At 39.3% G+C, this 26,291-nt stretch overlaps 1 protein-coding gene across 12 annotated transcripts in view; it reads right to left on the reverse strand.

The window, feature by feature from the left end:
• Mef2 (myocyte enhancer factor 2) overlaps positions 1 to 26,291 on the reverse strand; it is a 778,785-nt gene that overhangs the window by 112,023 nt on the left and 640,471 nt on the right. For 10 of the 12 annotated variants that reach the window (XM_067145247.2, XM_067145245.2, XM_067145246.2 and 7 more), the window contains one exon: positions 24,907 to 25,000. The gene's annotated coding sequence lies outside the window, so the exon portion shown is untranslated. Of the gene's footprint in view, positions 1 to 10,886; positions 11,027 to 11,126; positions 11,263 to 24,906; positions 25,001 to 26,291 lie in introns of those variants that run through there. The other 2 variants (XM_067145251.2, XM_067145252.2) reach the window with 2 other exon arrangements.

Raw genomic sequence — 26,291 nt, forward strand, 5'->3', positions numbered from 1 at the left:
AAAGGATCTCCGAAAATATTTGGTGTTCACCGGATACAATTGATTAAAACTAGGTCATAGATCACCTAGCAGAGATCAGTTTCCTCTGGCATCTAGTACAGTGAAACGGAACGTCGGAATTGACACGATAACAGCCTAGATGGCTTAAATGAAAATGCCAGCACACGTTAGCTGAGGCCATATTATTATTATTATTATTATTATTATTATTATTATTATTATTATTATTGTTGTTGTTGTACCGGCTGGTACACCCCCACGCCGCTAATTCAAACTTTGCGCCAGTTGAAACTCCTCTACTGGAGGAAGTCTGAACTTTATCTACTGTGTTAATTTTCAAGTTTCTCAGAAGATGTCACTACTTGGAAATTTTGAAGTTTCTGAACTGGGTCGTTTTCGATGTATTTTTGTTTTGCCTGTGGTAAGAAGTGTGGACATTCTCTTCCAGATGGCACTACTGAAGAACTACAATTGTGCACCCTAGTGCGAAGTGAAAGAACTATGTTTTTGGAGAAATTTTGAATTCATAAGTTTGTTCTTTGTTAAATTTCTTTCAGTTATTGTTTAAGTTGGCAATATTAACCCTTTCTTTCTGCCAGTTTTGAAACTGGCCAATCATAATTTTCTGTAAGTAATTTTCCACCAATAAAATTTTTGTGGGAGGGTGTTCTCATTCCTGAAACGCCTCGAACTTTCCACGAGGGTATATAAACTGCTGATTTTCGGGTCTCCTGGCCACTTCAGTAACATCTATCAGTGCGTAAAGTACGTAGCAGGGGGCGGGAAGCGCCTCTTTCTTCGGGCAGCAGTTCAGCCACCAGGTAATGGCCGTTTAATAACTTATTTTCTTGTCAGCTCAGCAGTTTAACTCTCGGGGCAGGTCCGAAGCCTTTCCACCATGTAACTTTTCCCCTAAAATGTAAAGACACTTAGTATCAATTCTATCTTTTAAACTACATATTGGGATAGAGAGTGCTTAACCCTCTCGAGCTCCCACTCATATTGCATTGAGGTGAACTTATTTTCACACCCGGTTCTTCCTTAACGTAATGTAAATTGTTTCCTTCTAAAAGTCACCTCTTTAGTACGGGATTAGCCCTTGCAGTAACGGCCTAGTGCCAAGTAGGTTTTATATAAAGTGTATTAGGAGTGCAAGAACGCCTCCTCTCAAGCTGGTATTTTAGAGGCCATGCAATTTACCTGTTTCTTTACTTAATAGGCCTCATTAGGTTGGGTATTTTTACCCCTGTTTTCATGTCCTTGGAGGACAACTTGAATGTGGAGTTTGGTGTGGCCTTTGATAGGCTTAAATTTTTGAGAGCGAGTTGCTCTTTCTTGAAAATTGAGTTGTTGTATGCCTCGAGGAGGCTTTACCGTGTAAAGAGGAGCAAGTGCTCCTAGGCATGATTGGGGTCTTCTGCCCCTTTGTTGAATTCTGTATATCGTAAGGTTGGGCTTATAGCTCAAGAATTGTGTGTCTGGCTCTCAGAACCCAAATCCTGTAATCACTGTAATTGTACATTTTCGAATTGTGTTTCGGCTACTGAGTACCTGTTCTATTTGTTATTTCTTAATCTTGAAAAGAAAATATAACCTTGTTAAATTTTATCTTAACTTTAATTTCGTATTTTGAGACCTGTTCACCCCCGCACCTTCTTTCACCTCTGCTAATCCACCAAACCACGGTAACAATTATTATTATTATTATTATTATTATTACACTAACTAGTCTTACGGTTTTCGGAGACACTGAGGTACCAGAATTTCGTCCCACGTGCCGGTAAATCTATCGATACGAGATGGGCGTATTTCAACCTCTTCGAATAACGCCGAACTAAGTCGGGATCAAACCTACCAACTTGGACTCATGAGGCCAGTACTCTACCGTCTGATCTACTGTGCTCTCTTGCGGTGGCCAAGGGAAGAAATTCAACTCATTTCCCTACTAAACTGTGCTCCTGAGACTGAGCTAATTCCGACATAGACCCTTCCATCCGGTCTATATAATAAAAAAAACCAACAAGAATTTACCAGAAACTATACAGTAGCTCTCCGCCCGGATGTTTTTTATTTAACAGTTTAACTCGCACAGTGAAAAAAGGCTATTATATAATAGTTGTTCATTGTGTTATTAATGTGCACATGTTCATTGAAAAAGTGAAGTATACCTGTAACCGAATCTAAAACTCAAAATCTGTCCGAGGCAAAATATTTTTCAGTCGCTATCCTTCCCTAGTGTTCGCAGTGCACTTTGTCTTCTGGAATAGGCTGGATCAAATTTGATACTCTCACTGCTCTGTACTTGACGATACGAAAATGACTGAGGTATGAGCTATGCAAGAAATGCAATTCCTTATGCAGTCAGTCCCTATTATTAATGGTGTGAAAATGTCACTCATAGGGTCGGTTGAGGCGTGTATTTCGGTGGGCTTGGCAGACTGATATGTAATAGCAACTTCTGGCTCGGTGAGAAATGCAACGGGAAACTACATCACTCATCATTTCGCTAGAATGCCTCTTCAGTTATGCCTAGGCCATCAATGAGAGCTGATGGCGGAGCAATTAAGGATCAAACCAGCCTTCGGTCTGAATACCCAACATTCATACAAACTTCACTAAGTGTAAACTCATTTAGGTTACAAGTAGTAAATATTCCAATTAACTATCAGCTTTACTATCAAACAACGGATTATAAGTGTCAATTTCTTTTTAACATCGCACAAATCCAATATCAAGCGGAGATACAGCAAAATATTTGAATATGTTATCCCTCTTTAAAAGAGGGGAAAATACAGTACATTAACCGTGGTCAGACGGATGTGTCCCTGTTTTCCACACTGACAGTATTGCGAGGAAAAAACAGACGGACGGCACAGCTTGTCGCTAACCACAGCCACCGCGAAAACAAAACATCAGCAATAAAGTAATGTTTAGGCAGCCCGCTGTACTTGCATGGCAACCAGTCACGCTAACTGCAGGAGCATGAAGCAACGAACATCCTCAGAGCCCAATTTCATCTCTGGTTTAAGACATGATATTTACAGTCACGTTGCCTTCTGGTATATGAGATACACCAAGTCTGTTACCGTACATTGATTAATCTGAGTTTCATCTTACACTATGATAACATGAAAGTGCCGGGCTGAGTGGCTCAGACGGTTGAGGCGCTGACCTTCTGACCCCAACTTGGCAGTTTCGATCCTGGCTCAGTCCGGTGGTATTTGAAGGTGCTCAAATACGTCAGCCTCGTGTCGGTAGATTCACTGGCACGTAAAAGAACTCCTGTGGGACTAAATTCCAGCACCTAGGCGTCTCCAAAAAACGTAAAAGTAGTTAGTGGGGCGTAAAGCAAATAACATTATTATTATTATTATTATTATTATTATTATTATTATTATTATTATGAAATTGAAAAGCCTTCGTGGCTCAGGCGGCAACGTGCCGGCCTCTCACCACTGGGTTCCGTGGTTCAAATCCCGGTCACTCCATGTGAGATTTGTGCTGGACAAAGCGGAGGCGGACAGGTTTTTCTCCGAGTTCTCCGGTCATCTTTCATTCCAGCAACACTCTCCATTATCATTTCATCTCATCTGTCATTCATTAATCATTGTCCCAGAGGAGTGCGACTGGCTTCGGCAGGCGGCACAGTTCTTATCCTCGCCGCTAGATGGGGCTTCATTCATTCCATTCTTGACTCGGTCGAATGACTGGAAACAGGGTGTGAATTTTCATTAACATGAAAATGAGTGAAGTATGTACGACGCCAGTAAAACCATTCGCTATGCGGCTAGCCCCAGTGATGAATGATAAAATGTTGTCGCTTGTATGTTTAGTTGGTGTGCTCATTTCATACATGTACAAAAGGAACTCGTAGCTCGGTGAGGAATGTAACGGGAAATTAACTCATTTCCCCTAGTATGCCTGTTTAAGTGAAATCTAGGAATTCTAAGACAACCAATGGTGCATATTTAATGAATTATTATTATTACAATTTCCTTTAGGTCGCACTGACATAGATACTTCTTATGACGACGATGGGATAGGAAAGGGCTAGGTGGGAAGGAAGCGACCTGGCCTTAATTAAGGTACAGCCCCAACATTTGCCTAGTGTGAAAATTGGAAACCACAGAAAATCATTTAACCACCAATTAAAAAACAAGTGTCATACTTGAGAAGTGAAGCTTCCGCGGCGTGTAGAGTAATTTAGTTATTTAGTGTCTCGGAGATTGATTGCCTCGGATTGAGTAGGGGTATTTCAGTCACCTTGACAAAGAACACTGCAATGTATTCGAAACGTCGGCAAACTGTACGGAATGTACAGGTGTATACCTAGGTACAAATCTTGGCTGAATACCAAAAGCAAATCCTATGGTTCAGCCCGAAGGCCTGCATATTATGAAGTGTCGCGTTGTCAGCGAATTCTCTCGGCCGTTATTCTAGGCTTTCTAGTTCGGAACCGCCGTCCCACAGCTCCTCAACTGTAAGCAAATAGGCTGAGTGGACCTCGAACCAGCCCTCTACCGGGCGAGTTGGCCATGCGGTTAGGTCCGCGCAGCTGTGAGCTTGCATCTGGAAGGTAGTGGGTTCGAATCCCACTGTCGGCAGCCATGAGGATGGTTTTCCGTGGTTTCCCATTTTCACATCAGACAAATGCTGGGGTTGTACCTTAATTAAGGCCACGGCTGCCTCCTTCCAACTCCCAGCCCTTCCCTCTCCCCCACTGTCGCCATAAGACCCACCTGTGTCGGTGCGACGTAAAGCCCATTGTAAAAAAAAAAAAAAAAAACAACCAAGCTCTCTGATCCAGGTACCCGGCCAAAAATCGAACTAAGAATTCCTAGATTGCAGAGCCCACCAGAAATCTTTTTTTAATAACAATTTTCGTTCATCAGCACGTTTACATTAATAAAGTGTATATGTTTCCTCTTGAAATGTCTTGGTACGTGGGATTTCTAGAAATGAGTAATTGGAAAAATTGATTCATATCCCAAATATTGTGGAAATATGACCTGAAATAGACAACTGCCAAAAAATATGTCAACATAAGAATGGGTATATTTCGAGTCAAGGTAACAGAAATATTTGAATTCAACTGGAGGAGAAATAACACCTTGCCATAAACAAGAGTCCTATACAGTAATAATAATAATAATAATAATAATAATAATAATTGTAATGATGAAGTGATTTTTCCTGTATCACTGAATACTATCAATAGACTTAAGTCCAACAAATGTGAAGAAAATTAGTAGGCAACAATGAATATAGACGAAAACAATTACGCTGGATAACAACAACAAAACTGCTTCAGACACAACTTCCCCAGTGATGTGGCAGAGGCAATTTAGTGCTTGCCTCCAGTAAGTAAACAATGTAAAGTCGTAATTTCCCAAGGCCATCAATCATTGAAAGTCTCCAATGCATATCGAAATCGGTGATGGTTTTGTTATCAGCGTTAAAACTCTGAACTGCAGTCACGTATCACTTTGTTGAGAATGATATACACTAAACATCCCAAAATATCCACCCAAACGTGACTATATAATGTCCAAATATGCACAAAAATGTTCCCAGTGTGCAAACTTCCTGGGGCATTGGATACGTGATAAAACAGAACTGTAGCGATATAACGTAACATATTCATTTTTAATCGTAAACACGTAAGTACTCGAGCATGAATACATTATGCCTTTCCTTTCTTTGTCTAATATTCAATCAAAACGGATTTTGTTAAACGGTGATATACTACAATTCTTTGTATATCTTTTGGTTCCAGCTTATTCCTCCTGTTCGAGGAAATAAACTAATGTACAGAAAATGTCCTTTCGACATCACACAAAGTAAGGCCACCAAAATTAAAATCGGGCAATAACGTAAAAATTGATATCCACGTCACCATCAGAATCTTGAAGGATTTAACTCATTTCCGTAAGCCTCTCAAGATCATACAGTTCGAAAACGGTATTTGGCACAAGAATGTTTTGCATTTATTTTACGTCGCACCAACATAGATTTAAGCCTTACGGCGACGATGGAAAATGACAGGTCTTAAGGTACAGCCCCACAATTCATCTGGTGCGAAAATGGGTAAACCATGGAAAGACATCTTCAGGGCTGTCCTACAGTGAGGTTCGAACCCACTATCTCCGGAATGCTAGCTCACAGTCGACAGAAGAAATTATAAACATGCACTAAATTTGCTCTCAATATCGAAATAAGCAAAAACATCGAAAATATGCACTTACATGCTTCAATCGCCTTAATTTTACATGAAACTAGTAATTAACTAAGTTTTATTAATATACGCGGCTACGTATAAAATATGCATATGCATATACTTCTCAATGATATTCATCAACCAAAACGGCCGGTAGGTCATACATACATACATGCATACAAAAATTACATTCATAATCACTTGATAACAACGACTGTACACCACGTAACTAGTGCATTGCAGGGTTATGAGCACTTGTTTCCGTTACAGCCTGGAGAAACAGTAATATGAAAGGCGACTATAGTTATATGTGCTACAGAAACAACTTATAATCAGAATGCTGCCAATATATGAAGTAATAAAATAATTTAATAATAATAATAATAATAATAATAATAATAATAATAATAATAATAATGCTATTTGCTTTACGTCCCACTAACTACTCTTTTACGGTTTTCGGAGACGCCGAGGTGCCGGAATTTAGTCCCTCGGAAGTTCTTTTACGTGCCAGTAAATCTACCGACACGAGGCTGACGTATTTGAGCACCTTCAAATACCACCGGACTGATCCAGGATCGAACCTGCCAAGTTGGGGTCAGAAAGCCAGCGCCTCAACCGTCTGAGCCACTCAGCCCGGCATAAAATAATTTGTCACTGCTAAAATGTTTATGATTATATGATCAATTTTCGGCTAAATATATTTTCTACCAATTTTTGAAGCTGAGCGTCTATTTAACTAAGTCGTCGCAAGATCTAAAGGATGGTGTCGTAAGGATGTTAGTAACTGTAAACAAATCTTCAACCCTTAAAAAGCACTGGAAATGTATTAGACATTGCATTTAAGTATACGAGTCTTATTTATTAAACCGGGCTGAGGGTAACAAATGGTAGAGCTTTACTGACTACAAGTTGCCGAATTACGGCGCAGTCCGGGGGCAATTGAAAACACTCAAATATGACAGCCTCTTATCGGTAGATTTACCGGCACATAAAGGTACTACCGTGTGGGGCGAAATTTCCGACTCCTCACCATCTCTGAAATTCGTCGAAGTAGTAAAACTAGTTGTCCATCAATCTAGAATATTTTAATTTTGGCCAACTTTGTTAACATGTTATCAACATATTTATACTTTCAATTCATCACGCTTAGTGCATCTGTACCGATAGTTCCTTAGTGGGCCCGAGGCACTCAAGATGGGCCAGCTGGCTACTGCAGTTGATTAGGTTCTCGACCCTTGTGTCCATGGATGAGAGATCGAACCACAGTCGGTTAGCAGTTAGTGCTTACGTGCAAGAGAGCCACGTTAGTAGGTTAAATGAACTGCTAAAATAACACCTCTTCAGGGAAACATTCCGGAACTTCGCTTCTCTAAAGTCAACAGTAGTCGAAGGAATGTCAAAAACTAATATATTATTATTATTATTATTATTATTATTATTATTATTATTATTATTATTATTATTATTATTGGGTGGTCAGCGTAACTAACTTCGGATTGTCTCAATAATATCAAATACCAAGGAGGATCATCAAGATATCATTACCGCATTCATGATTTCTTTCCAATGTGTTCATTTACTGTATGTAATATTAATTTTTTACGTGTTTGTGTGCTGATGATGGCTCGAAGAGCCGAAACATGTCCACATATATTAGATAAACAATTCTTTTATATTAGATTGTGTATTGAATAGGTGGTAAATCTATATCTTTTTTCTCGAACTACCCTACATTTAACAAGAAAATCGAAATTGTTGATAACAAGAGAATACGTATTTTATAAAATTTGTAAGTCATGTATCAATTGGAGGAGCTAGTCGCTGAGAGTCATTGTTACCAGTATTTCACTGAGGCCCAGTTCGAATCTCGACGAGTGCATTAAGGATTTTTGAAATAAAAGTCACTTCCCTACGGTTCAGAATTCACGGGAAACTAGAGGACCCGCTGTATAAACATAACATTAACAGTCACGTAAAGCTACAAGCCTTGCAACTTCAGTTTTCTTTTTGTGTAGCAATCTACGGGCTATGAGATATCAGATGAACTAAGATGTATTCTGTTAACGCAATTAAGCTACCAGACGAAAACTAAAGCCAAACGATCAAGAAGACTATCACATAAAACGTTATAATTCAGAAATAGAGTTCGGAAAAAAAATCAAGTAACTTCAAAAGACACAATCCATCAAACAGTCAAGAAAGGTACTCAATATTTCGATCAATACATGACTCGCAAGTGCAGTAGATTATGAACATACCCGTCACACATAAAACTTAACAAGTCGTGATATTATTCTGCAACCAGACTTCACAGTGTTAACATTCGACCAGCTGGGTATGTACCTAATAAGGTGCTTGCTTTTTATACTGTAGGTTTTGGGATAATATCACGCCTCTTACATAAGATGTAAGAGATTTACAAGCGAAATACACTCTAGCGTCTCGTAAGGCCAAAGGTAGAGGAGGATTCATTGAACACACAGCATACTTACTGACCGAGCTGATGGAAATATTTACTTTAAACGGCCGCGGTGCTCGCCATTAATAGACTTATCTGTTGTAATAGCTCGCATAATAAAAGTATATGGGACATGAAATACTTGAAATTGCATTTTCTACCATCTTTGTTACGCACAGGTGAATTGATATTTGAGAAAATAATTGGACGAATGTGAAACGGTAACAATCGCTATCATCACGATTATAATCCGTAATATGGGACAAACACACGAAACACAATTTTTCTATGCAGCTAATGTTAAACGAAGAAATTCGACATTTCGTGTTTTGGCCTTCGTAATATCTACGCCACTGTATACAGATCACATAACATAAAGACTATTGCACAACCCGGATATTCCTGATTTTAAATGCACAGTTTCGAGAAATTTTGTTGGGCCGTTTTCTCATGGTGTTGTTACAAACACCGTTTTTACGTGATATCATTACAAACAAACAAATAAATAAAAATAAAAATAAACAAATAAAAATTAGAATACATTTAAAATGTACAAATATTAATAATTATATATATTGAACATTCAATATCTGAGTTCAGAATAACTTAATGTATACTAACTTCTGTAAGTTTGTTTTTATTTACTGATACATCTCACATAAGAGTGTCATTTTACCAATCTCACTTGATTTCGTAAACGAACACTAATTAACAGACGAAAGATGCATATTCATCTACATTGAGAAGAACTTATGAAACAGAAGTTATCTATAAACAATTCGTGTTTTGATAGTGATTTAAGAGAGTCATTAAACACGAACAGTCATATTCTTTCGTTTACTGGAATTATGCCAATCCGTTGCTCCCTTTACCATAACACGAGTACACACAAGGAAACTAGCAAGCCAAACTCCGGAATTCCCAATCCTCACCCCTCTCACCAGTAATGACAACACGCTAGTGCATTCCACAGTCTTTCAAGTTTGTTCCCCTCTCACTTGTAAGTAGAACAAAAACATTCTTCAAATGAAGCATCAACATTCGGACATACTCGTTTCAACATGGAATAAAAGTACAAATATCACAAAAGAAAAATGTCACAGTCCGTACTACATTACATTGTAAATATTATACTTCGTAAGTTTTATAGAAGGGTCTCCTACGTAGAGCAAATATTCTCACATAATAAACAAAATCATATGATTTACTTTAAATGTTAAGGAAAGATTGCCGACATACTACGCGGCAGCAAATTTTCTACACTTACAATGAATTACGGTCTAGAGAGCCAAGAATAACGGCCGAGAGGATTCGTCGTGCTGACCACATGACACATCGTAATCTGCAGGTTTTCGGGCAGAGCAGCGGTCGCTTTGTAGGCCATGCCCCATGTTTATTTTCAATTAATTAACTCAATATGACACAAACATGAAAAATACAACAGAAGAATTACGGAAAAGTGAATGTTCGCGGAAATCAAATTAACATGTCCATTCATCTGTACATTCAAAACTCACATTCTGTCAGTCTTCCTTTTAAAACTATCTCAATCACTATTAGTATCTCCCGTCAATAACAGAGGAAAAAGCCAGTAAATATTAGGAGTATTTGGAACTATTGTCTAATGAGAAGGTGATACGCATGTGAACAAGTCATCTGGCCACTATTAACAGCTAAAGCATGCAATTAACAGACACAAATGCCCACAAACAAACGGTATATAGATGTATGATGATCCTACATGGATATTTCAATTACAATTTCGTTATTTACACGGATAAGCATAATGGAAGATGATATTTTTTGCGGAGGAAATGAAAATATCACGAAGAACTATACGAAAATGTACAAACTGACAGGATGAACAAGTAAAAAAAGTTTTATACAGACTGCGTATTTACAATGTCTGTCACACCAGTCAACTTTTTTTGACTAGTGGTTTAACGTCGCACTAAACTAGTAAACATAACACGCAAAAAATACCCTTATATAATCAACTGCTCAAAGAGGAATAAATGCAGTTTGATGAACATCTACAATTTGTATGTTATTTTTGAATAATTACAATTAAATCAACTGTTTCCAGGTTAAACGACGATTTCTTCCAGTTTATTATCGGAGATAAACAGAATATTAATAGTGCTGTCACTTGATATGTCAATGATCACGTGTGTTAGTATGTTGGCCCGGAGTATTTCTTGTACTCACGGGCAGGTAGAGATGCCCATGGCGGCCAGCGGTCACCTCCGTAAGTCACACAGAAGATACAACGGTTGCCTGACCAGCACTCTTCACGGAGCACAGGCTGCCCTCACACACCACGCACGCATTCACACTCTCACTCAGTGAGGGAGCCGTAAGGCCATGCATTACACCCCAAAATGTTCCCAAAAATAATTGTCAGTTTCAAAATAAATCTCTGCTATCCTGGGAAAGTGTGGCTCTTACCTCGTGCCGCGCGCTCGCGTCCTCGCTCGGTCCAAGGCGCTGAGCCGCCGACGAGCTCGGCGCTGCTCCAGCCCCCCCACCCCACGGCGCGCCGATCCGACACATACCGAGGATGTACGAACACGCCCGAATGAACAACCCCCGTCATGTCAATGTCAAGACGGGGTTTGTTACACGGACACCGAACGGACGGACGAATAGCACAGATTCTTTTAACACACGGGAAATGACAATATCGAATCTCTACTCCCCTCCATGCCCTCTTCCATATCATAGGTCATGCGCCCTAAACATATTTACAATAGATTCCGTACATCACGCGACTCGTTTAATTCCGAAACCACAGAGAACAGAAAAGACTCGATATTAAATGCACAGTTCCCTTGCAGTTAAGACAACTGAATGCTGTTAAGTTCCAGGCGACATACTCGCAGTAAGAAATATCAAAGAAATTAGTGAAAGAAAATTCCTTGACATTATTTTACAATGCCTTCAACTACCAAGATAATAGGCTATAAACCATGCCACCGATTAAAAAAAACGAAGTTAATGAATATCTGAATGAATGGAGGAATAAATCAAATTACATTCTGAATAAATGAATTTCACAACACAAGTTTTATACATGTTTCATCACGAAGGCAAATTATCTATCACAAATGTATTATTTCATTACGGATTTATGAAGAAAAAAGAGACAGCGGGAGATAGAAAAACTGCTGGGAAGAATTATCGAGAAGATGTGCAACCTTTACAGATTCGGTAATTTACTGGCACGATGAGGAGCCCTCTTTTGGAGGAACGTTCAAAGACTCGAACGTCTCTTTAAAGTCCGTAACAATTTAAAGAATGTTTTATATTCTGTTCATTCAAGACGTGGCGATCAGTTACCTGTACACCAGATAATTCATTACACCTTTAGTACGTTTACATGGGGATTGAGATCGATTTGAGTACACTTACCGTATTGAATACGATTCCCGTTTACATGTAGTAGGCTATTTGAGTATCGTACTGAATCCGCCAAGCAAACTCGACGTATACGAACGATGCAGAATTGTAATAAAATCGATATCACCTCATAGAATTTTAAAACGCCAAAATGCAGTAAAAGCCCAGGAGATAACGTTCAGTTTTAAAAGTATGTGTGGTATTCCAAATGTAACTGGTGCAATAGATGGAACGCACATTCCAATTTTACCCCCAACATAAGTTTATCGTGATTTTATTAATCGTATGGGCTGGCCGTCTTATATTATGATTGCAGCTGTTGATTATTTATACAGGTAAATATATTTACTGGCTTCTTATATTTGTTATTTCGACAGAACTTTGATGATGATGATGATGATGATGATGATGATGAATGATGATTTCGTCAGAACAAACATGGAGTGTGTGCGCAGTCGTTTTCAATACGATCTCAGTAAGATCCGTGTTTACATGGAACTCAACTGGAACCGAGTACGATACGATCCCAGATTTTACCGTATCGACATTGAAACTCAATCCGAAATGAGTCCGCGTTTACATGGCGTTTCCAATACAGGAAGTGTACTCAGATCGATCTGAATTCTGCATATAAACGTACTGCTTGTGTCTTAATACTACTGTATTTCGCTTCTATCTTACAAATGAGACACGAGTTCAATTAAGTCCAAGTCCGCGGCCTTACACAGTCATTATTCTGATTTCCTGATCCACGGTTTATTTTACAATAGTGATGCCAGTTACCCCCCGCCACTTGTCAACAACGTGCGGTGACTTTTATAAACGTAACTGAAGTACGAGTGATGCTAGTAACAACATTCCTTATACAGCCAGTTACTGTGACCAACGGTGTGAAAGTATGGCTTGTAGAGTCAATTAGTGTGTACATAAACATCAGCGGGCTCCACAGACTAATAACACGTAAAGCATACTCTTCTCATTCCCCTGGTGGAATTGCTGGAGATCCAAACAAACTTTGAGCTGAATGAGAAGGAAGAAAAAAAAAACACAATCACGAATGATTTTACTTAGTCAGTATTACAGGTCGGTGATAACATTTCATAATATTCTACGTAACTTTATCTTCAGATCTCTCCTAAAATTACAAACAATGGGCTTCATAAGAAAAAAAGGAAGAAGATAAGCACGAAGGCTATTCATGATTCATGGATTTCTAAGATTTGCCTTCCAGTCTCATTTCTCCTAGTAGTTATATAGGGTTTTATGTCCCCAGTTCCTTGCGGGAAGCAACAATAACAACAAACAATATTTATTTATTTATTTATTTATTTATTTAGGCTGGTGCTACTGATTTTTGCGATTGGGGATAATAGGAAGTCCCTCGCTGATCGAGAGTTTAGAGCTATCCTCTGCTGATAGGCAAGCCTACGATTCGACTGCTGTGATTTTAGTGTGGTTTGACAGGTTGGTACGCAAGCATTGAATTCGTAAGGAATACCGAGGTGCGCTCTGATCTAAGAAGTTAACTGTAGTGGTATACATGGTGATCACGTGACACACCATTTATTACAGTATGTCCCTACGAGTTGGCAATGGTATGTTTAGATCCGATACAACTGCGATTATTTTCAAGGTTAAGAATGGCAGAGATGTCTCAAGATATGAAATCATATTCCATCCTAATAATTACTTTGGGTGAATGAAGATTCTTCTGGAGAGAAACAAATGGTACACGCAGTTTCTCTCACTTCGACTACGGCACTGAATGCTCCAGGGAGAAAGGTTAGGGGTACGTTCATGCGAAACTGTAGGTCTCATGATCCGCACACAGTGCTCCTTTACAATGCATCTGCTGACCGTATCTGATAACAGCGGGATACCTAACGCCAAAAATAATATTATAAACAGCAACAAATGCCAAGAAGATAGAAATGAAAAACAACTAAAGGTAAAATTTCTATCAGCTTTAAATATTCAATATCCATTTAACACACTAAAAAAATAACAAGAACTGCCAAGAAGGTTTGTCCCAGCCATTCAATATAATAAATAGAATTCCATGAATTGTAACTTTAACATGGTGATGTAGTAAAATTCATAAATTAATTTCCAATTAGAAGTTCATCGACTAGCGAGGATTTTCATCCATTTATGGAGAGTAACCAACAGAACCGAATATTAGATCCGATCGCGGCATATTCCAACAGTTAATCTAATCAACTTTCGCAATTTCCTAGTAGTGAAACTCATTTTCGAAAGCACAAGACAATCTCAGATCATCTGTGATCTTTTAGGAGAATATCGATGGGCGCATTCATTATATTTTCCCCCTAAATTTATGCGCCCTTTAACACTAATATTTTATTTATATGAAAGATGTGAGCTGGCTTTCGGAAGATGATGAGTTCTAATCCCACCCTTGGCAGCCCTGAAGATTGTATTCTACTGTTTTCCATTTTCACCCGAGGCATATGCTGGGGCCCAAGCCTAGCCCTTACCCATCCTCATATCGCTTAAAACCTTCGATGAGTTAATGCGACGTTACACCACTACCAAAAACAAAAATGGTTGAGACGAAGTACAGTACACATCTGCTTTCACATTATGTAGTAAGCAAACTGCAAACAGCAAGGCCATTTAGGTTGCGACGAGGTCATTTTATGTTTTCTTAGTGGTCTTACGTCTCTTCTTTCTACACCTTGTAAAAGACAATTGTAAGAAATTGTTCTCGCTGTCCTGCTGCGTTTTTCTTAAGCCGCAAATAACTGTGTTTTACCGTGATTTTTTTCGAAGAACCGAAGCAAAGATTTCCGTGAAATGTAATAACATTTAGGAAGATATTCTTGTTAAAGAATAGAATATTCCCATCCCCTAGTTCCGGATCGCCAGGAACTGCGGAGAAAGTAATCATATATTGCAATCCAAATTATTTGATACATGCATAATTTTGTTACAATTAATTTATCTAATGCTACCTTAAATATTACAATTACAGTACGCCTACTCACTAATTACACCCGATCTCTAAACTATAGTTTGTAATATTTTTGTCCTTGACGTTAACATATTTACATAGTCTAGGACAACATGTATCTTACCCACTATTAATTCGTGTTAGTGCAAGTATTTAACTGTGTCACTAGTTTGAACAATGTTATCCTTAGCTTACAAGAGACATTATGAATGAATGAATGAATTGTCTGATTGGGTTATATTAGTACACTGTATGCCTGAATGCACGATTCTTGTTAAACGGAACATAAATTTAAAAATCATCCGGCTCCATGGCTAAATGGTTAGAGTGGAGGATTTTGGTCCAAGAAGTTCCTGGTTTAATTCCCGGCCGGGTCGGGGATATTAGATTTCATTGGGTAATATCTCTGGCTCGGGGACAATCTTCAACATTACAATTTAACAGAGGAACAGTTCCATGTTCACAGACGTGCAGGTCTTTTATAGACGTAAATTCGAAAGACTTGCACCATGCCTATTCGGAGGTCTACTACATTATTATTATTATTATTATTATTATTATTATTATTATTATTATTATTATTATTATTATTATTATTATTATTATTATTATACCGGGAGGTACACCTCAACTCCGCTCATTCAAAATAAGCGCCTTAATGAACGCCTCTATCGACCAAAATGTGAAATTGCTACTACATAAAGTTGACACTTTAATCAGAAGATGTCACTACCGAAGTATTAAGTAACTGTGTATTCTGAAGTTGCCTAAACTGACTGGTTTTATCTGCTGTGTGTTTGTTTACATCAAGAAGTTTGGACGTTTTTCCACAGATGTCACTACCAAAAAACTGTAGTCATGCACTCTGGTGCAAGGTAAAGGAAGTGTTATTAAAATAAATTTTATGTTTATAGGTTTTCTCAACTTTCATTTGTTTTTGATGTAATTCTAGGTTTGCAACACTTCTGCCTCATTCCGCCAGTTTTGAATCTGGCCAATCATTATTTTTTGTAATTAATTTTTAGCCTATTACAGGCTTCTTGTTCAGTTTTGAGTGTAACTTTTGGGTTCAACCAATAAAAATGAGAGGGTGTGTACGGATTAGCCCAGAATCCTCTCGAACCTTCCCTGAGGGTATATAAGTTGCGGCTTTTCGAGTTTCCTTGTCTATTGATCGTCGTCTTTCTGAGTGTGTATCTTAAGGCAGGAGGCGGGGCGCCTCTTTCTTCGTCCGACAGAACATCCGCCAGGTAACGGCCACATAAATTCAATCTTTCTTGCTGTTTACGCATACTTATCCGAGGGGAAGGTCCGAATTTCTAACTATGTAACCGTTTTAATGTAAACTTCTTCCTTTTCGTGTAAAATTTCATAAAGTCTTTTAACTGTAAATTGGGGATAGAGAGTGGTTACCCTCTCGAGCTCCCCTTCATCTTGGTTCGAGGTGACTACGATTTCGCAACTTTTCTTTCCTGTAATATATTAAAGTTATTTCCATTATCTGGGAGCGCAGTGTACGCCTCCATTCAGGTTGTGTTCGGGCCATTTATTTAACCTGTTCTTTTTCCGCAAAGGCCCAGTAGGTTGGGTACTAGATACCCCTGTGTAAATCTATTTCCATTTGTAATTCGTGCATTATGAGGCCAGAGTGTGTAATATTGTGATGTGATGTTGCCTTGAGTAGGCTGTAAGAAATCGAGAGCATGTAAGCTCTTTTCAAGGTTTTGTAATAGTGAAAGGTGCCTCTGGAAGGCTAGATATTGTAATTTTGGGAGCAAGTGCTTTTGAATTAGAGGATTTCTGCCCTTGCCTAAATTATTCCTCATTTGTGAATTTCGTAAACTTGAACTCGTAGCTCAGATATTGTAAATCGAGGGCTTGAAGCAAAAAATTGTTAAATTCCCTATTCTGGGGTGTTCCACCCTTGTTTGGCATTGTACCTGAGATATCATTGTTATTGTCACCAAGTGAAAATTTGTTAAGTTTGTTGTTTTGAAGAAATACAATCTTCAGTTCAAGTTTTATATTAATTTTGATTTTGTAGATAGGCCCATTCACCCCAGCACCTTCCTTCACCTCTCTGCGATCCATCAAACCACGGTAACAATTATTATTATTATTATTATTATTATTATTATTATTATTATTATTATTATTATTATTATTATTTATTATTATTACCATCCAAAACCCTAAGGTGTCTATTAAGCATATTGTTCTTTTCTTTAAAACCACTGAACACTATCACCACAATAATGTTTTTCCTGGTACCCATTTAACGTTGCAGTAACATCTAAAGTTTTCAGCGACGCCGGCGGTGGGAAAGAAGAGGGGACTTTGCTGGGAAGGTAGCGACTATGGCTTCAATTAAAAAACAGGTATAGCTCCAACATTTATCTGGTGAGAAAATATTATTTGCTTTAAGGCGCAAATTTAAGCATAATCACCATCATGTTTAGAGAGCAGCTACCTATGATCCTTGATTTGTGTATAGTGATACTCCCGGATAAAAAGTGTGCGCAAACGCTCTTTGATTGAGTCTGTTATCACGATGCCTATATCAACAGACGTACTGTTAAATTTGGGTCTGATATTTGAAAACGAACTTGAGGAAATAAGGAACGATGCCAACATGTGCCTGTCGTCAGCATAGGAAACTTGGTACTCATGACGGCCGCTGCCTGCGCCAAGATTTGAACCTCGGACCTCTTGACAGTAATGACTTTACATTCTCCATCCTTATCTCGTGAGCTGATGTAGTGAATGTTACTGACAGGATATGTTGAAAAAATAACATCGGATGGTACAATCACCTCTTTCAATACAAATCAGTGCCTTCTTTGGAAGTATTAATTTGAGGACGAAAAAAATAAAATTAAAAAATGCGCATCATCCGGCAACGTAAGCGCTTTTATAAATTTATACTATGTCTTGATTCGGAATCATTCGGGCTAAAACGGATAATATAATCCAGTTTCAGTCTTTAAATTAATGATTATACATTGCAGGGTTCGGTGTAAAGTTTGAGGAAAAGGAAAACACACAAATAAAATCAATGTGACTACTCAAATATTTTTAAGAGAATGCCTTATACAAGGTTCATTATGATATGCATTCGGTTGCCATCTTAATATGTTTCAACATGTACCGCATATGGATTTTTTATCGGTTTAAAAATCAGCGTTTTCTTTTAATTTGCTTTACGTCGCACCGACACCGACATATCTTACGGCGACGATGGGATAGGAAAGGCCTAGGAGTGGGAAGGAAGCGACCGTAGTCTTAATTAAGGCACAGCCCCAGCATTTGCCTGGTGTGAATGTGGTAAACCACGGAAAATCATCTTCAGGGCTGCTGACAGTGGGGTTCGAACCCACTTATCTCCTGGATGCAGGCTCAGAGCTGCGCGTCCCTAACCGCACAGCCAACTCGCCCGGTAAATCAGCTTTCAATAATAGGAATACATTCCTAATGTGTAGCCTATTTCCGTTCATCTGTAGGTGTTTTCAGGAAATCTGTAATGCCGGCAACCCATGATCAACGAATGTCAAATATAAAAACATATTGTAATTCCTGTCATGTATGCATTGGCTCATGAAATAACTTACAGCGGTGTTGGACATACATTACACTATGTTCTTAAAGAGTTAATTATTGTACAGGTCAATACGTCATGCATGTGGTGACTACGAGTGTAAGTTGAGGGCAGTAGTTTTCCCCGGATCTTTCATTATTTTATTGTGAACATTCCTGACATTGCATGGTTGAACACTAGCAAATGCGTTACTACATCGCATCAGTAACTTCCCCTTAAGAGTAATTGAGCGCGCGACAAGAAGGATCAACGCTGATTAACTGAGGAAACTTTTGTTACTGAGTATATTTTTAAAAACATAATTTACGACTGGGATTGGTTCCTGGAACTCGAGTGAAGGTACCATCTTAGAATTTTCCTTGAAGTCCAGAAGGTGGAGACAGTCTTCTACAGATGCTTAGCTGTCACTCATGTGTGAAATATTTTCTCGCTTGTTTTTCTAGTATATACTATAGACCGAACAAAAAAATCATAGCGATTATCTACTGTAGTTCGTTACAAATTTACTATGCTGTGACTGGTATGTAAAAGTTTATTACATGTGTTCCGTGGATAATAAGATACATTTTAGCTCTACATATCTCATACCTATTAAAAGTAGTCTTCTCTAGTCTGCTCGAGGGGAATAATTTGATATGCGTCCGGAGAAGTCTAAAACAAGTGCCGAAAACGCCGTTTCTACTTCTTGTTTGAAGAGATTTAAATAATTCACAAACCACCATTTTCACAACATTCATACAAATAATCAAATTAAAACAAACGGACGTACATCTTTTCCACTTCAACCTCAAGTTTTAACATTTCCAGAAGACAGAAATATGCCACAGAGTAAATCTGCCGAACAGAATTATTTGTTGTTCGGGAGAAACGATAAGTAAATTTCGCATCAAACTACGACACACATCGCACGATCTCAGGGTATGATTCCGCTTCCAATAAACGATGCGTGGGCACTTTCCAAATCCAATCCATGTCAACCATGTTCCTATTTAAAGCTACTTTCTTATTTAAATTCCAGCACAGATGCTTGCCTCAAAATTGGGACAATAGGTTTGGATCGATAGGCAAATTAATGCACAACACAATGTTTTTTAATTTTTTTTATGCAAGCTGCTTTACTTCGCGCCGACACAGAAAGGTCTTATGGTGACGGTGGGACAAGAAAGGGCTAGGAGTGGGAAGGAAGCGGCCGTGGCCTTAAGGTACAGCTACAGCATTTGCCTGGTGTGAAAATGGAAAACCACGGAAAACCATCTTCAGGGCTGCCGACAGTGGGGTTCGAACCCACTAGCTCCCGAATACTGTATACTGGTCGCACTTAAGCGACTGCAGCTATCGAGCTCGGTACACAATGTTTTTAAGTTATTGCTGCTATGTGAACGTATATGCAGTGCATAGTGCGGAAGTAACACTTACCGAACTACTACTACTACTAGCAGTACTACTCCTCTTCGGTTCATTTTACTGAAATTTTGCTAAAGAGGGCGATACACATACCCCATCACTGTAGTATTTCCCATTCAATTTAAGCCTTATTCATTAATATTTTAAATATTCTGCCTAGTGCAAATCGATAACTTGTTGGGAGTGAATGCCAGTAATTACAAACGCAATAATGCATATTTAAAAACAAGCTAGATACATCCACAGTACATATCGCTGTCTCGTTTCAAGGTTACGCAGCTCGAAATTCAAATCTAATGCATGAACTGAGGTGTCCAAAATGTTTCCAATCTTTGTGATTAAAAACCCTTTCTTTAATCAAATTATCCTCCATATATGTGACCAGTTTAATACCTCGTCCGTGCAGAATAGAGCTGGCTTGCAAGTAAAAGAAATCAAAGAGTAAAGGATGAAATCAGCAAATAGTATGTGTATGTTCAGTCTTCAGCCCTAAGGCTGGTTGGATCCTCAACAGCTCTGCCATCAGCTGTCATAGATGGCCTAGGCATCACTGAAGAGGCATACCAGGGAAATGAGGAGTGAGGTAGTTTCCCGTTGCTTTCCTCACCGAGCCAGAAGTTGCTATTACATATCAGTCTGCCAAGCCCACTGAAATGCACGCACCAACCGACCCTATGAGCAACATTTTCACACCATTGATAGCAGGGACTGGCTGCAGAAGGAATGGCATTACTAGCATCGCTCATACCTCAGTCACTTTCATATTGTCAAAGCCAAGGATAAGACAGAGACAGATCAATGAAAGTAACAAAATTGCTTTAGCCCATACCAGAAGACATAGTGCATTGTAAACACTAGGTCCTGCCAAATACGTTGAAAGAATTCTGGCTAGCCTCACAGTACAGGGATAGAGGAGGCCCCGGAAGAAATTTCACGCGGTCAAAGAGTTTTAATCTTGGAGTGAGAGCTGGAACGGGGTTTATTCAGCCTCCTGGGACGAACTGAGAAACATCTGATGTAAGACGTAGCGGACCTGGTCATTAAAGCCAAAAAGTAAGTATAACGTCACGCCTGTAGGTCATCGAACTACGCAGAAATCGCCTTGGCAAGGTAGCAGTCCGCAATAGGAAGCGTGTGCCACGGGTTTATTTGTGTTTTTTAAACATTTCTAAAGAAACGGATAAAAGAGTAATTCATAGGGCGCAACGCCCAGCCAATATGGTGAGTGACGTGTGCCGGGCTGAGTAGTTCAGACGGTAGAGCACTGGCCTTCTGAGTTCAAGATGGCGTTCATGTTTTTACTCTGTCTGTACAGGAGTAAAGAGTCCCCCCTCTCTGGTGGTGGTGATTATTGTTTTACGAGGAAGATTATTGTTTTAAGAGGAAGTACAACTGGGCAACCATCCTCCATATAATGGAAGGGATCGACACTTCGAAAAATGAAGATATCGGCCAAAGAAAGACAAGGGCCACGAAGGGCGTGAAAATGAAAAACTTCCTAGCCCTCGCACATCTAACAGCTTCGGGGTCGGAAAAGAAGAAGAGTTGACCAAGAGAAGTCGGATAGGATAGATGAAAGGCAGGATCCTGGCACAAGTAAATGGAAGCAATGATAGGACTCAGCTAAGGGCTCCGTGGTCACCAACCCACGCTCCAAAAGGTCAGATCCTCTGGGGCCCCTTTTAGTCGCCTCTTACGACAGGCAGAGGATACCGTGGGTGTTATTCTACCGACCTCACCCACAAGGGGTAGTGCCCCCCTCTCTCTCCCCGCCTCCCATTTCCAACTCAAGAATAGTGTCATATACCGAACCGAAAATACATAAGTAAATAATAATAATAATAATAATAATAATAATAATAATAATAATAATAATAATAATAATAATAATAATAATAATAATAATAATAATGGCGTATGCCTCTGGTGAGGCCTGGTGCAAGTCGTTTTCTTGTAAACGGCTTATAGGCGACCTCAATGTGTGGTGGGGGATGGGGCCCTACATAAGATGAATTCCAATGATGAAGACGGCATTTAATACCAGTCTCCGAGTCAGACGAATTAACCTATTAAGGTTAAAATCCCCGACACGGCCGGAAATCGAACCCGGGACCTAAGGGCCAAAGGCCGGAATGCTAACCGTGTAGCCACGGAGCGAATACATCTATCAAACAAGGCAACAGCAAAATCTCTCTGGAGCCAGATTACTTCGGTTAAATGCATCAACAATGTCAACATTTCGAAAAGCGACCAAGGATAACGGTAGTTCTACAGAATGTAAACCAAAGGAATTAGTTTAATTCAAATCAAGGTGGAATTCTTCACACTCTGCACGCGCAGTAATTTTTTTTTTTTGCTAGGGGCTTTACGTCGCACCGACACAGATAGGTCTTATGGCGACGATGGGATAGGAAAGGCCTAGGAGTTGGAAGGAAGCGGCCGTGGCCTTAATTAAGGTACAGCCCCAGCATTTGCCTGGTGTGAAAATGGGAAACCACGGAAAACCATCTTCAGGGCTGCCGATAGTGGGATTCGAACCTACTATCTCCCGGATGCAAGCTCGCAGCCGCGCGCCTCTACGCGCACGGCCAACTCGCCCGGTAGTAGTAATTTCAGTGAACATCTTGTATACATTCAACGACGATATGTCAAAGCATTTCTAAAAATGGAATTCTCTTCTAAATTTTAGTGAACATTCGTGTAAATATCAATGGCGTAGCCATGTTGTAATATCGTATCCCCCTGAGAAATCCAAAGTTACGCAATCGTTGGAATGATCACCACTTGGATGATTAGCCCATGCACTGTGGAATTGGCCGCCCTATTGCATGTAACTTCAGGATCAGTGGTCCCCGGCTTAGCTGAGGGCAATGCCTAGGTCACCAGCGTCCAGGTTTGGACACGGTACTTGGCTGTTATTGGATCCTGCTCAACAATGAAGTTAACTGTGGTCCTCTTGTCTGTATTGGATAACGTAACTATCACACACGTTAATATGAGAAATGATAAAATACACGGGACGTGACAGCCGAGAGGTACCATCATTGATTTTTCATCGAATCCCAGTCAATATAAGTGAGATTTTCGAAATGAAAAGTCACGGCCCTCTAGTTCGGATTCCACATGAAACGGGAGGTCCCGTATCAGAATTGCTGTAGTTTATCATGGATGTCGAACTACTCGTTTCCCTATTACCTTCACTTGTATCAGACTGTACTTGCCATTTCGGAAGATGTGACATGAAGAGGCTGTTCCCCTGAGTTTTGCGAGTGTTAATACGAGTTCACACGATTTCCCGGCACCACAGAGTACCTCCTCGTTGGTGACGTGGTCTACCTATGAGCCCTTCTTTCTGCGATACATGTACATTTCAAAGGCCTTCAGTCGGTTCACTTGACGAAGTTTTCAGTGACCAACATTCGACACTGTAAAACAGCACCGATTACACAAAACTAGAGCCATGATTTTTTCGCATTAACGATAAACGCGACAAAAATATTTTGAAGCGATTTTGATATATATCATATCATCCTGGTTAAGAAAAATAATGATTTTATGTCTGCGAATTACAGCGAAAAGGCCAGTTTGAAGCGAAATAATTAGCGGTAAGTGCGAAACTGTATGGAAAATAACGAGCTTGAAACTGTATTCTAATATTACGTGTGTGAAGAAAAAAAGAAGACAGAATAAGGATTTGTCAATTCAACAGAAATACCTGTTAGTTTTAACAATCAAGGAAATTCCTTGATGGTATGACTGTATGGGCTGAAAATGTTTTTATTGTGTGGTCTTGATTAGGTCTCTAATAAAGGAATAATGAATGATTATCAATATAGTTTCTACGTATATATCTATTTTTCACATAAATAATTCAAAAATTAAAGTTTAAGGACTATATCAGAAGACGATCAAAGCGAAATTCGAGCGATGAAGAAAGACCTAATTCGCGAAAAATAGTTTCCTTTTCGCGAAATCGCACATAAATTAATGCGATAAAATCAAGCCTCTACACATAACTCGTCATGGCAGGCCAAGTTTCGAATCGGAGGTCACGGTTGTTCGCAATATTTTTTTTTTAAAAGTGGTTTAAAGTCGAATTAATCCCTCAAAGGTTTCCCGGCGACGAAATGTTGGAAAAGGGCTAGGATTGAGAAGGTAGTGACCGTGGCCTCAATTAACGTTCAGCCCCAGCATTTGCCAGGTGTAAACATTGGAAATCACGGAAAGCCATCTTCAGGGCTGCCGACGATGGGATTCGAACCCACTGTGTCCCCAATGGATGCTCACAGCCGTAAGATGTTACGTCGAAATCAAAACCAGAATCGGCACTTCAAGAAGTTTGTTTCTGAAATTAAAACACATTATGAGCAACCGTGACCGATTCGAAACTCGTTGGCATGCCGTGAAGTGCAATCGGTGTCGTTTCACAGTGAAATGGTGTTTCTGTTCAGGATGATAAAAGCCTTGTAGGAGAAACATAACTGAACCACTAAAATTTCTTCACATTACCATATCAAAAAGCACAACCTGCATCTCATAATATGGGCATATATCCGATGGTCAGGATGACTGAAGATCAGTCCAGACTCCAGTAAGACATTTCAGCCACAAGAATATACCAAAGGAATAGCTAGTAATAAAGTGAAGATCCTGCTATGCTGTATGTTGACAGTTCCTACAACTACTATAAGTCGAATGCATTTTTCAGCATCTACTTCATTCTGACAAAAATGTGCAGGCTATCTGAATGTCTCTTTACCTCCGTTGAAAAGTAATTCCATCACAGTTCTATCAGTGGAGATGAACGACGAGGTACCGAGATGTCTTACTAACAAATTTAATACACTGGTACTTACGGTTTGAAGGTTAGCCAAGAAGAAAGTATACGCTTCTGCCTATAATCTCAAGCGTGTAGTTATCCAGACTCTTTCCATTAGGATCTATGATGATCTAGGAAAAAAAGGAAAACGAAGTAAATTAAACCTTTATTTCTTCACACCAAATGTAGATACAGTTAAAAATATTCTCTAAGCAATCCCTGTCGTACGTCAAAGTATTACACAAAATAATCTACACGTTATTTATATCTTCAAGAACAGGTGAAATAAGGATAGCAGAAATAGGTAAAGAAACACTCATGGTATGTCAATTCTAGACAAATATGTAGCTTTTTAATGTTTTTTGCTAATTGCTTTACGTCGCACCGACACAGATAGGTCTTATGGCGACGAACTTTTTTTAAATGTTTACGACACAGCTTAGATTATTACTTTTCTTTTTAAAATAATAAATAATTTCATTAATTCAGTCATGGACACAAGAGCCAATGGCAATAGATTTGTATGAGACATTGCAGCGCGCCATGTAAAGTCTAAATCATTCACCCATGTGCACATACCGTTCACTCGAGCTGCCGATCAACGAGCATGTTTCCATAATGCATTGCTTGAACTGTAGTTAGTCTCCCTCTCTCCCAGACGAAAGAAATACGAAAACGTGAAAAATAAATTGTAGGTTATAGAGGTATAATCGCTAGAGTTATTTACAGGTACGTGAAATGTCTGTCATGTATACTGAAATAATAAATAGAGTTAAAATTATACAGGTGGTGGTGGTGATTATCGTTTTAAGAGGAAGTACAACTAGGCAACCATTCTCTATTAACATTAATCAGGGAGAAAAAAATGGAAGGGATCCGACATTTCGAAAACTGAAGATATCGGCCAAAGAAAGACAAGGGACAGAAAGGGCGTGAAAATGAGACTCCCTAGGATTCGCAAACCTAATACCGTCGGGGTCGGAGAAGAGCAAGAGTTAACCAAGGGTAGTCGGATACGACAGATGAAAGTGAGCAGCCTGCCATACGTAAATGGAAGCAATGTCATGACTCAGCTAAGGGCCCCGTGGTCACCAACCCACGCTACCAAGTTGAGAGCCCGTGGAGCTTAGTCGCCTCTTACGACAGGCAGGGGATACCGTGGGTGTTATTCTACCGTCCCCCACCCACAGGGGGAGAAATTATCACATCGTTGGATTTATTCATTTAAATTGTCATCTACAGAATGTTTAGCAATTGCCAATAGTTTATTGATCAATAATAAATGATGTAAGAAGTTGGAGATGTATGATTTATAATACCGTGCATAATGTTTCCTACAAACGTTAGAGACACCCCGGAAGCCTTCTTGTTCTTTCTGCAGATGTACTGTCATCCCCGGCTGCGTCAACCTCGGTTACGTCT

This window comes from Anabrus simplex, chromosome 4, assembly GCF_040414725.1.
Source record: "Anabrus simplex isolate iqAnaSimp1 chromosome 4, ASM4041472v1, whole genome shotgun sequence".
NCBI lineage: Eukaryota > Metazoa > Arthropoda > Insecta > Orthoptera > Tettigoniidae > Anabrus > Anabrus simplex.